The sequence below is a fragment of the Lithobates pipiens genome, unplaced genomic scaffold (assembly GCF_037356315.1).
Source record: "Lithobates pipiens isolate NorthernLeopardFrog02 unplaced genomic scaffold, aLitPip1_a1.2 Scaffold_8, whole genome shotgun sequence".
Taxonomy (NCBI): Eukaryota; Metazoa; Chordata; class Amphibia; order Anura; family Ranidae; genus Lithobates; species Lithobates pipiens.
In genome coordinates, this window is record NW_027507903.1 from 308520883 (window position 1) to 308534604 (window position 13722).

The 13722-nt window shown below is 43.0% G+C and overlaps 1 protein-coding gene across 2 annotated transcripts in view; it reads left to right on the top strand.

Moving 5' to 3' along the window:
* Positions 1–4390: 4390 nt before the first annotated feature.
* Positions 4391–13722, top strand: part of LOC143963145 (uncharacterized) — a 29942-nt gene continuing 20610 nt past the window's right edge. The window contains exon 1 of one of the 2 annotated variants that reach the window (XM_077472709.1): positions 4391–4510. The gene's annotated coding sequence lies outside the window, so the exon portion shown is untranslated. Of the gene's footprint in view, positions 4600–13722 lie in introns of both variants that reach the window. The other variant, XM_077472710.1, reaches the window with a different exon arrangement.

A 13722-nucleotide genomic window follows, 5' to 3' on the forward strand; every position in this document is an offset into this window, starting at 1 on the left:
ACACACTACGCTGTGAAGGACTAAAATCCTGCAGTGCACGCAAGGTCCCCCTGCTCAAGAAAGCACATGTACGGGCCCATCTTAAGTTTGCTAATGAATATCTGAATGATTCAGAGGAGAACTAGGTGAAAGTGTTGTGGTCAGATGACACTAAAAATTAAGCTTTTTGGCATCAATTCAACTCGCCGTGTTTAGGGGAGGAGGAATGCTCCTGATCCTGGCCAGGTACACAGGGTGCACTGTGCCCAGGCGCGTGCAATCTGAGGCTGAGGAAGGGCGCCAAAGCTGTCAGTGTTTGCCCTGTCTCCTATCATGAGATCTTCACACTAACAGATCAAGTCTCTGGGAGCTTCAAGCAGCTGTCGGGGGAGGGGCGCTCATGTCATTCAGCAAGAGCCCCTGAGGAAGAAAATCTACCATGCTGCTAAGATGAGGTCAGTAGACAGGGAACATTGTGCAGAAACTGACTTTTGGAGGTGCAAGGAATGATTGCATTCATTGCACCCCCATGTCATGTGCATTGCGGTGCCCACCATGTCATCTGCTGTGCCCACCATGTCATCTGCTGTGCCCACCATGTGATGTACTGTAACTGTGCCCACCATGTCATGTGCTGTGCTCACCATGTACTGTAATGGTGCCCATAGTGTGATGTATTCTGCCCACCATGTACTGCAACTGTGCCCGCCATGTGATGTACTGTGCCCATCATGTACTGCAACTGTGCACACCATGTGATGTACTGTGCCCACCGCATAATGTGCAGTAATGTACAGTGCCAAATGTGTAATGTGCTGTGCCCATTATGTAATGCGGAGTGGTGGCCCTCTGTGTAATGTATTGTGCCCACCATGTCATGTGCAGTGCCCACCATGTCATGTGCTGTGCCCACCATGTCATGTGGAGTGATGTGCCCTCTCTGTAATGTGCTGGGCACACTATGTAATGTGGTGTGGTGTACCCTCTGTGTAATGCGCTGTGCCCACCATGTAATGCGGAATGGTGTGCCCTCTGTGTGTCAGCTGGCAGGGACACCCACACTATTAATTTTTTATTTTATTTTTTTTTCACATCAATACACACTATTAATTGTATGCCATATAATATTAGAAACATGGTGCTGTCTGTTTACTAGTATCTGTTGTGTAAGCTCCTGTTCTACTACATTATGAAAAGTGTCCACGGCAGCATTACGCACATATATGTGATAAAAAAATGTCTAACCCCTTTGAGCAAAGTGCTGGCAATGACACAATGAGAGCCGCCGAAGGACTCAGTATGTAATTGTTCTAAATATAACTGTGAGTACTGAACAAATCATCAGAACAACTCAGTGTTTAACTGTTCCCTCTGTCCATCCTCAATGAAATGTTTACGCAAAAGGAGATTCCCTACAAATCTATTAATATTAACAATGGTAGAGAAAACATTAAAGTGATGTGTTGGAGAGAAATAAAGTCATCAGGAAAGTAGAGAAAGTTCATTATCAGTCAAAGCCATGACGGATATGTTTACCACTTTATGTGGAGAGGGATTGTTTCCTTTCACAGGGCATATGTTCATTCGGCAGCTTCTTCCATGGTTTCCCCCACTACTTGTAAGTTATCTTCTGTGTTCTTTGCTTTGTTTTTTGCTTTTTTTGTGTTTCTTTTTGGGAAAACGATAATAAGAGGGGGGAGGAGTTTTTGATGAGTTTTTTTGTAGAGACTGCATTCTCATCTGTACTCCCTTCCCACAAGAAAACTGATCCTACTGACACTCTAGAGCACTGGTCTCCAAACTGCAGCCCAGGGGCCAGATGACGCCCTTTCCTTACCTTTATCTGGCACTTTTCCTTCAACTGATACAAGACACTATTCCTCCCATAGACACCAACAAGTAAGCAACATTCATACTACTGACACCAACAATGCTTGAACTATTTCTCCCATTGACGCCAATAATGGGGCACCATTCCTGAAATTAATAAAAAAGATGCACTATTTACCCCCACAGACCCCAGGACAATATCTACTCCCAATAACCACAGTCTGGCCCTCCTAAAGTCTGAAGGACAGTAAACTGACCCTTTGTTTGGAAAGTTTGAAAAACCCTGCTCTAGAAGAGGAGGCTCTGGATTCTGAGGTGTCTGACATCTATGATAGAGAATTAGATATCTCCGGGGAGCTGAGATTTTTTCTGTAATATACAATGTGTTCCCTCTCTCCCCATTCATAAACCATATGATTTAGATAATCATGGAAATGTGTAAGGTATTTAGTCATTTTGTCTCAGTAATAGGTAACTCCAAACCCTTAATTGTCTTTAGTAACTTAGTGTTTAATTCTGCAAAAAATGGTAACGTAAAAAATTTGGGAAAAATTTAGCTTTATATACTGTGAACTATACATATGTATTATATCTGTCTATACCAGCAGGTGGCACTGCAGTATTGTAGTGTGTATCTATGATATAATGTAATGGAAGGAAGTACTGTTTTTCCTCTGTGTGTACTCATTTGTATTTAGTTCATGTTCCTTTCTCCGTGCTCTAAAAGATATGTTATGGTATTTCTCCATAAAAGTAAAGCCGTTTGCTGTATTCAAGAAGCTTCCTGTGCATAATTTCAATACTCGGCTAACCATTGTATAACTAAAAATTACCTTCCCCCAACCTTCCCAGTACAGAGCCCCCCACATAGTACAGGATTCTACCCTCTCACACACACACACACACTACAGAGCTTTCCCACAATACAGGCGACACAAACACACACTTATGCCCTGTACACACGAACGGATTTTCCGACAACAAACGTTGAATGTGAGCTCATTGGTGGAAAGTCCAACCATGTTTGTATGCTCCATCCAACATTTGTTGCTGGACTTTCCGCAAACAAACGTTGGCTAGCTGAATCTCACATTTTCCACCAACAAATTTTTGTTGTCTGACTTTCCGATCGTGTGTACACAAGTCTGTCGCACAAAAGTCCACGCATGCTCGGAATCAAGTACGAGCCGGAAGCCCTCGGTCTTGTAAAACAAGCGTTCGTAATGGATATATCACATATGTTTTGTACGTCACTACGGTCATAATTGTTGGCCAACGTTTGTGTGACCGTGTGTATGCAAGACAAGTTGGAGCCAACAACCTTCAAACAAAAATCCACGGTTTTGTTGTCGGGAAGCCCGATTGCGTGTACGGGGCATAACAGTACAGAGCCCTCTCCCCTGAGAGTGCCCTCCTGACTGCTCCCCCCCTTTCTCTATCACAATCTAGGATGTGGGCCTCCCCATCTTCAAGGTCAGATTGTGAGGCTTAAGGGCACAGGCTGTCTTTGTGTGAGGAAAACCCCTAGACATGCATTCAAGCCTAGCAGTGTTTGCAGGCTCACTGGAACATGCACACATCAGATACAAGGATCATTTTCTTTATGTGGACTGGTAGTGAGGCTTTAAAGAAGATCTATAGAAAGATGTAAAATACTATAATTTATGCAGCTCTATAATAATGAATACATCATTTTTTTTAAATGCACGCTTTTAAACAGAAAAATCATGGACAAAGCTGTAACAACAATCTTGGATCTTGTATTGTTTTTCTTTCTCTCCATATTTCAAAGTCTCCTGGGCAACTACTCATTACCAGGGGTGGACTGACAGCTCATGGGGCCCCCTGGCAATAGGATATTATGGGGCCCTCAGGCAATCCAAGATTATGGGGCCACACAGTATACACACACACACAGTATACAATCACACAGTATACACAGACATGTACACACAGTATACACAGACATGTTTTTATTGGCTGAGAAGGTACTGGAGAGGTGGGGCAGCTATAATCTTGGGATTTTTAGACCAAAAGGATGTTGGTAAGGGACATTTCAAAGACAGACGTAAAAACCCCCCAGATTTTTACATACTGTCCCTGGTTTTACCAAGGCTGGCAAGCCTGATGGGGTCCCCTAGTGGCTCGGGGCCTTTGGGCAGTGCCCGAATGGCCCAATGGTCAGTCCGCCCCTGCTCATTACTCAATTTACAACTATAAACTATAAAGGAGTCTCACTTTTCCTGCTATACAAATGAAAAACTCAATGGAAGGATATGGCAATTCAGGCATAGGGACATCAAACATAGGTCCACAGTAAGGAATAAATAAATAATCATGAGAATAATTAACTAACCATCATAAACATAATACAGTATGCAAAAAATGGCATACCTCAAATTCTATTTTACTAAACAGAATTATTTAAAAGGTTGTTTGTAAGATTAAATCTTTGCTGCTTTCATTTGTGGTTTAATATATCACAGCAAAAAGGGGAAGCTCTGGAATGAATTTTGCAATTATTAGAAAGAGAAGAAACTGTCATTGTTAAGAACGCAGCATACCAGAAGTGACTTGCATCAGATATCTGTGCCACACCTTCCTCCTCTTTAGATTATACCTGAATGACAGAAGTATATCAGTTCAGCTGTAACATTTCTGCACAGACGCAAGTTTTCTGCATGCCTGGTGTATGATATTGGTGAGATATACGGTCTTCATACTTATTTTACATATTTTCATCCTGTTTGAGTCCGACTAAATATTAGAGGAGGACATGCATGCCAAAAGGTAAAAGCATTTCATGTAATGTTTTTATTGGTTTGATTGATGTCTTAATGGGCTTAAGATAAATGCTCTGATATGCTGATAAGAATATTCCTGTTACTTAGCATATAGCCGTTGCAGACTTAAACAGGAACTGTTTTGTGGGAAACCTTGGGAACATTTAGCAAACAGATAAATATACAATTGAAATACACACTTTTTAAACTGTCAAAGGATTTGTATTTGTGGTCATACAGTCTTGCACAGCCCTGCCAAGCAGCAGAGGCAGCCTGTGACCTGACATTTTTAAGCTGCAGCTAAAAGAGAAGTATCGCCAAAGATTTTTTGGCCATTCTCTTGTGGGTAACAGAGGTGTACTTACATATTTGTGATCCAGAATCAGCTGACAGCAGGCTTCAGACTCTGGAAAGAGTCTACCATATTGTTGGGATCCATCCAGATGCCTGATTGACAGCTCATCCTGGCTCTCAGCCGTGCGCTACACCCACTTCCGCTCCAGCTTCATTGAGTCTTGGAGTGGCACAGTAGAGAGCGGTGACCCTCCGCTCAAAGCTGACCGAGAACTGAGTGATCAACAGTCATGTGATTAGTCAGTGCTTGGTCTTAGAGCGAGTGGGGACAGCTGCAGCATCACACCAATGTTGCAACATAGAGGCAGGGCGGTACAGCCGTTACACTGTAAGGGGCCCTGGGGCCCGCCTGGACCAGAAGAAGGCAGGACGGGTGAAGGGGATCCATGCTGTGCAGTATAGAAATGATCTCACAGTTTCTGCTGTTCTCATGTCATTGACTCAGACATCAAGCTCTTTACTGCTACCTCTGGCTACTATGTGCATGTGCACCCATTGTGTGACAGTGATCTGCCTGTACTTTGCTTCTCAGAAACATGTCAGCTTTGGAAAACAAGCTGGGACCAGGTAAGAAGCTACAAGTAGGGGCTGTGAAGTAAAGGGAGGGGGGCTGTTTGTTTACAGGGAGGGGCCAGAGGCTTGTGTGTTTCCAGATTTGTGTATGTTTTGAGGGGGACCCCCACGCCATTTTATTTTTTATTTTTTGGTGTGGGTTTCCCCTTAATATCCATACCAAATCTGAAGGGCCTGGTATGGAATTTTGGGCACCCCCACACATTTTTTTTCTTCATTTTTTTTCTTCATTTTTTTTCTTAATGCTAACATGACCTGTGTGCAAATAGCCTTTAGGCTAGGTTCACATTGCTGCGATGCGGGAACGCCGCGAATCCGCGGCGTTTTCCCGCATCGCATACCTCCCGCCGGCAGTTCACACTGCCCTATGCGGACGGCTGGGGGTGTCAATGTTATGTTAATGACACCCCCAGATCCGTCGGCATATCGCAGTGCGATCTGCCGACTCGCACAGGAATCGGATCGCATGGTGTGAACCCCCATGCGATCCGATTCCGTTGCGGACCCAAAAAAGGGTCCCGTGCGAGTTTGCTGCGGGACCGCTGCGAGTTCAGCCATACTATCTGTATGGCTGAACTCGCAGCGCTACGGAGATCGGATGTGATTTGCTGTGCGAATCACATCCGGTTCTCCCCCCGCAGCGGTGTGAACCCAGCCTTAAAAAAAACCCATAGAAGTGAACCAGCGCAAAAAAAAAAAAGTCAAGTTGAAAGGTGCGCCTGTTCAACTTATGCAAATGAATCTACATGGCTTGACATTTACTAAGATTTTGCCGGAAGCACTTGAACGGGCGCAAATGCCGCTTGCGCATGCGCAGTGCATCAATTGACCTAGCACAGTTCCAAGTGCATTTGCAGGCGCAGCAAGCTTGCTCAGAGAAAGTCAATTTTCCGTTCTATTTTGGGCATATTTGTTACTTGGACAGTCATGTCTATACTTCCTCACATCACCCCACATCACCCCCATAATATTGGCACTTCCAGCTTCTTTTAATTCTGAATTGAAGAATGCGGCCGCCCCTTTGCCGATATGCTCATAGTAAATGGGGAATTGCGCTGTGTTACAGGTGCAAATGCTTTGTGAATACGAAAACGTCCGTTGTGCGTCGGCGTGCGCCGCAACTCATGGCGCAAATGCTTTGTAAATCAGCCCCACTGTGTTCTCAGCTCAAACAGAATGTTAGAAGCATGCTGCTTTCCAGCAGATAAATGTATATTTTTTTTTTTCTTTCAATAAATTTTTATTAGTTTATAAAGGATATACAAAGGTGAGTGGTACAGGACATGTTGATATTACAATTGTAATTAACAGTCAATGTAATAGAGGGAGGGAAGAGGGGAAAGGGAAAGAAAGGGTGAAAAAGAAATGGGTAAGTAGGTGGTTACAAAAACAGTAATGCAAATACTGGTTACTACACAGAAAACATCTTATCAGGGTTAAGATCTAGTTCACAGAATTCTTATATTTGTTGGTCCAAATTTTCCATTGCTTATCAAATAGATCGCACTTCAATGCATTTATGGCAAGAGCACGCTCTATAGTGTGGTGTTGGTTCACTCTTCTAATCAGGTCAGAGATGTTTACCGTCATGGCAGTTTTCCAATGTTGTAATATCATGGATCTAGCAGAAAGAAGGATGTTGGAAATAACAATCCGCATATCATGCGGAAATTGGTCAATACCCATATGTAAAATTCCTAGGGATGGATTGGGTCGAGTGACAATACCCGTGAGCTATGTTATAAGTTGGAATACTTGATTCCAGTAACTAACCAAGTTGGGACACTCCCAAAACATGTGCAGTAGATGTCCTAGCTGTCCACAATTTCTCCAACATGTATTTTGGGCAGATGGAAAAAATGTTGCCAGTCTACACGGTGTGTATTGCCACCTATTAATTATTCTAATAGTCATTGCCCAATGATTAATAGAACGGGAGGCTTTTTGGATTTCTCGAAATGTGGTTGTCCACTGATCATCTATAAATGATTTCCCTAAATCCGTCTCCCATTTATCAATCGGTTTTGTTTTCACAAAAGATTGTTTAGCATGTAGAAGGGAGTAAAAAAGTGAAATGCCTTTCCTGGTGGGGCGTTCTCGAGTTAAGAAGTTCCACGCACTGGATGGCATTGTTATAATAGGGGGAGGGTTACGTTTTAGAAAATGTGCCACTTGGATACATGTAGACTGGTACTTATTGGAGAGATTGTATTGAACCATAATCTGTGTGCTGGAAAGAGCTGTACCATTAGACAATAGGTCTTGTATGGTATGTATACCATGGTTGGGGAACTGTTTTAGGGACAGCGTAGGGATTTTATGCTCGAGCAGGCTAAGCGGAAATTTGTATTCCACAGCATTTTGAGAGTTATGGGTATGATGTATGAAGAACCTCCATGCTTGTAGGGAGGCTATAAGGGTGGGAGCCATGGAATGGAGAGCCCAGGGTTTCCAGACATCACTCGCGAGTAATGCCACTAGATCTGGTATTGGGGCCATATGCCTTTCCAGCTCCACCCAAGGTGGTGAATCTATAGTTTTGAACCAGTGTTGGAGTTGGTCCAGTCTAGATGCCCATAAATAATCAGAAACTTCTATCAGTCCTACTCCACCTACTCGGTTATGCGGAATCAGGTTGCTAGGAGAGCAGCGAGCTTTTTTACCATTCCATATGAATTTCCACAGAGTAGTAGACAAGGTTTTAAGGAAATGGGTTGGGATAGGTATAGGTATGGATCTGAACATATACAATATGAGAGGGAGAACTAACATTTTACATGCTGCCAATCTGCCCATCCAGGATAATTCGGTCTTGGCTATACATTTGAGCGTTTCATCTATCTTTAGAAGCAATGACTTAATATTGACGGAGACTAGAGTTTTCGTGGAATTAGTAATTGTTATACCTAAGTAGGGTATGCCATCTTCTTTCCATACATATGGAAGAGTGGTTTGAAGTTGGAGTTTGGTACGTTTGTCAATTCCTAAATCTAGAATCAATGATTTGGCGAAGTTAACTTTATAGTACGAAATCTCACCAAAGTTTTTTAAAGTTTCATGGACTAAGGGGAGAGATCTGGTCGGGTTCGTCAGCATCAGTACAACGTCATCGGCAAACAGGTTAATAACGTGGTTACGAGATCCAAACACGTGTCCAGCTATATCGGCCTGGGATGTAATGGCCTCCGCCAGAGGCTCTATCATAAGATTAAAAATGGTTGGAGATAATGGACACCCCTGACGAGTGCCATTAGAAATAGGGAAAGGTGTAGAAAGCATTCCAGCTGTTAAGACTTGGGCGGAGGGATTGGAATATAAAGCCAACATTGCGTTAGAGATAAAACCTTGAAAGCCAAATTTTTGTAGAACTTCCTTCATATAACACCACTCCACCCTATCAAACGCCTTCTCTGCGTCTATGGAGAGCAGCAGAGAAGGAGTTTTAGTTAAATTAGCATAATGAACAATGTCAATAATACGTCTTGTAGCATCAGAAGTTTGTCTCCCCCTGATGAAGCCCATCTGGTCACTTTTAATTAAAGAAGGCATAAACTCTGATAGTCTAAGGGCGATAAGTTTGGCGTAGATCTTTATATCTGTGTTCAGGAGAGAAATAGGTCTAAAATTACTAGGGGTAGTGGGATCTTTACCAGGTTTGGGTATAGTGGTCACGTATGCTTTTAACATTTCATTTGGAAAGGATGCTGAGTGTGCTGCCTGTGTGAACATCTTTTGGAGATATGTGGAAAGAATAGTGGAAAAGGTTTTAAAATATTCATTATTTAGTCCATCAGGACCTGGGGATTTCCCATGAGGGAGTGAAGTAATGACTGATGTTATTTCATGATTTGTGAACGGTGAATTCAGCAATTCAAGCTGTGATTCGGAGAGTTTAGGGAGATCTAAATCTTTGAGAAAATGCTGTATTTTGGGAACAGTGGGTTGAGGAGTGTGGGGGTCGGTGTTAAGATTGTAAAGCTCACTATAATATTGTGCAAATTGGTTTGCGATTTCTTGAGGATTGATTACTTTATGAAGGGATGTAGGATGTATCAGATGGGAAATCCTAGTTTTGGTGCGTATTGCTCTAATCCTATTGGCAAGGTATTTACCTGCTCTGTTCGCACAGGCATAGGTACGTAACTTCAAACGTCTAAGGTAGAAATCATAGTTTTGGGCCAAGTGATCTCTCAATTTTTCTCTAAGAGAGGTTATTTGGGTAGTCCGCTGGTGAGAGGGAGATGCTTTGTTGAGGGTTTCTAAATTGTGGATATCGGAAGTAATGGAGTCTATGGTTGCAGTATACTTTTTTTTAGCTCTAGCTCCTAGCTGGATAAGGACGCCTCTAATAAACGCTTTGTGGGCGTTCCAGAGTGTGAAGGGACTCTCTACTGAATGTTCATTTTGTTGAAAATATGTTTTAAGGTTTTTAGAAATCAGTTCTTTGGTATCGGGGTCCTGTAGTAATCTAACACTGCAGCGCCAGATGGGTGGAGAGGGAGAGACACCCTTCTCATGAATAGAAAGTGATATGGCAGAATGGTCAGACCACGTAATATCATGTATCTCAGAGGATGAAACATTTTGTAAGGTCCATTGATCCGACAAAAAAAAGTCTATTCTGGAATAAGACCCATGTACATGGGAGAAGAAGGTAAAGTCTTTCTCGTTGCCATGTGTGCATCACCAGACGTCGTATAGTTTTTCAGAGTGCAGGATCGTATTTAGGCAGTTATTGTTGTTGCGTTTAGCATTAGAAGTGTCAAGTTGTGGGTCAACAATGAGGTTAAAATCGCCACAAAGAATGAGACTGCCGTATTGGATAGGTTGTATCTTACGGAGTAGTCTATTTAAAAACCGAATCTGTCGGGTGTTTGGAGCATATAAAGATACAATGGTGTACCGTTTAGAATTAATATCACCCTGAAGAATAATATAGCGACCATTGTCGGCTGTGATGGATTTCTTGAGATGGAAGGAGACCGTGTCACGGATGGCAAGAAGGACACCTCCGCTTTTTTTATTCGGGTTATTTGCCAGGAATATATGTGGGTAGTTTTTATGTGTACATTTAGGATGGTTGTCCTGTTGAAAATGAGTTTCTTGTACACATAAAATATCCGCTTTTAATTTCTGAGCTTCTGTCCACAGCGAGTAGCGTTTCACAGGGTGGTTGAGGCCTTTGGCATTAATGGAAACAAAGGTAATGGTCATTTTTCAGGTAAGAAAAAAAAAGATGTGTAAGTGTACTCACAGAATCCTTCGAGAATTATTAGAGTCATCTGAGCTCCAGGCGATTGACAGAAGAGATGCCGCTATGGTATTTAGAGATGTAGTAGAACAGGGGATGAAGAGTCCATCACGTGTAGGTCCAGTGCTAATGGAACAAAGGGTGTAACCACAAAAATAAACAATAACATATAGAACAATAAAAATAGAATCATATAAGCGATCCATATGCAAACAAAGCTGCAAAAATGACAAATGTCAGGGGTAAGAACAAGGAAAGATGAAGAGATCCTTGTGCCCAGGGAGAGAACATATTTGTCAACGGTGTGTGATTATTTACTGCCATCAGTGACATTTCTGGGGGCTCTTCTGTGTGAAACTACTTGCCACTCATCCGGAATAGAGCGTAGTTGTGTTGTAGGTGGTTCCAGAGGGTTTTGTTGTGGAAGTATGCCCCATTGACGCAGGAGTGCGATACCTTCAGCTAAAGTAGTAACTGTGTGCGTGGTACCATCATGTGAGATGGACAATTTCGCTGGATAACGCCATTTATGTGGTATATTATGGTTGCGTAAGGCCTTAGTGATGGTTGCTAAGTTTCGGCGCAATTGCAGAGTATGTCTTGATAGATCAGGGAGGAGGATCAATTCAGCATATTGAGATATGTTGTTGCCTCGAGTACGAAACGCAGTCATAATTTGTTCCTTGATATGATAGTAATGCATCTTGAGCAAAACATCCCGAGGGGTACCTTCAGGTAGAAATGCTGGCTTGGGGATTCTGTGAATCCTGTCAATGGTCAGATCCTGAGGAGATAATGTGGGGATAATGGTGGAAAATAGCGTGTGTACATACTGTAATAATTGGTTTGGAGGTATGGCTTCAGGAATACCTCTGATTTTAATATTGCACCTCCTAGAGCGGTCCTCAAGGTCTGCTACTTTACTCTTTAGCCATGTTATTTCTTCATCATGGGATTTGTGGGCCTCTACTAAAGTATTGAAAGAAGTTGTGCATTCCCCTATGTTACGTTCCATTTGGTCCACTCTATTACCTAATGCCAATACTTCTCTATGGCAGTTAGTGATTTCTACAGTGAGGTCAGCTTGTATGGAGGCTTTGAGTGACATAAGCATCTCCTTAAGGACCGTATCTGAGACCGGACGATCGGATGTGGGGTAGGCCGCAATCAGGTCGGATGCCGGTGGATGTATAGCGTGGCCTATGGGAGCGGATCCGCTTACCTCCATGTCCGCTCGGTTTACCTCAGGAGAAGATATCCGTTGCCTTTGTTTGGCTGGGCTTCTAGTCGTGGGGTTATTCGTTCCTGAGGAGGAATCGCTGAGGGAAGTCGTTCTGAGGTGAGATTGTTGCGAGGCCTGCTCTTGATTTTCAGTCACGCACGAACCGGTGCCATTTTGTGAGATTCCGTGCGCCTTGAAAAGATTCGGAAGTTTCCGCGGCGGTTGCTGACTCTTTCTATTTTTTGGCATCTTCTGTAGAAGCGAGGGTGTCTACCCTACGTTATGGATAGGTTTATGTGGAAATATGTCACCAATGGAGTCGTTATAGAGTTGTTCTCTCCGGTGGTCGAACGGAGCTCTCAGCTCAAGCGTCCATCTTAGCGCTCGGTCGCCACGCCCCCCCCAGATAAATGTATATTTTTTGCACTCCCAGCTTTAAAAAAATAAAATAAAATGTGCATATATTGCACAGATGCACTGGGAAAAGTGCCATAATTCTAAAGACACACAACAAAACCTAAAGCCCAACTCTAGGAAGAGTAAAATTTTTCCCTTGCAGTGGGGCTGCATTGTGAGTTTTACCTTTGCAATCCTCAGCTACCCTAGTAGATGGCACTGCCCTATGCTCCAACAGAGGACCATTCCTCTGCATCCTCATGGCCAATGTAGGGCTAGGCTTCTGCATAAGTCTTGAAGACACTGGAGAGTATCTGAATGTTGGAGTGTAGATGTCATGAATGTCACGTCTACTTCAATGCAGGTGGTCAGACACTATAGCTAGCTATTGTGTGCTTTACCTATAGCAGCCCCTTTTCCCTTAAGACAAGCAGGCCTACTGGTACTAGGTTGTCCCCAGGACTTATACAAAATGCTATAGTGCCTGGCCACCACACTAGGGCAGACGCAAGCAGAGCAAACAACAGACTACTTGCAGTTTAGCAGACAGATAGCGTGGTTCTAAGATAGTCCAGGTAATAAGGCAGGTTTAGATCAGGGAATAGTCCAAATCTGATTCTGGGTCATCCAACAGCAAAGCAAGGCAGACAAATGGGAGGCTTGAACAGGAAAAATGCAGTTAACTGTCTCTCTATCACAAGCAAGGAATAGAGTGTTCAGTTTGCTTATATCAGGTGACTGATCAGATCAATCACCTTGCAGGTGAACACAGACAGGGGAAAAGCAACAGCCAACACCTGGGTGCCTGAATGAAGAATAGGGGCACTAAGTGATCATGACAATAGGGGAGAAGAGGCTGTGGGGACCAGTCTTGCAGTGCAGAGGAGCCCGAGGGTGCAGAGAATCAGGTAAGTGAAACTGCTTTTCACAATTCCTTAGACATAAATGGCCATGTAACCTTTGCAGTACAAGGGCAGCCCCACTACAAGGAAGAATTTTTACTTTCCCTGAGTTCAGCTTTAACATTTTCTAAGTATTGATTTGAAAGACTAGGTAGCCAGACTTGGCAAATTCATAAAGGAAGGATACAATGCAGCACTAAATCCAAATACAGAATGCATCTCATAGAATCCAGTCACTGTTCAGCCAACAATTTTCTACCGACTCAAATTGACTCTGGTGGTGTTGACAGGGCTCGAACTTCGGTCAAATCAGCATGAATCATCCAAAATTTGAGCTGTGTATGGTCAGCCTAAATCGCTTAATTATCAGCAGATGTGCAATGATAGAGCCTGAAGAATGTGAAATTTGCATAGCTGGATTAGATGATATTG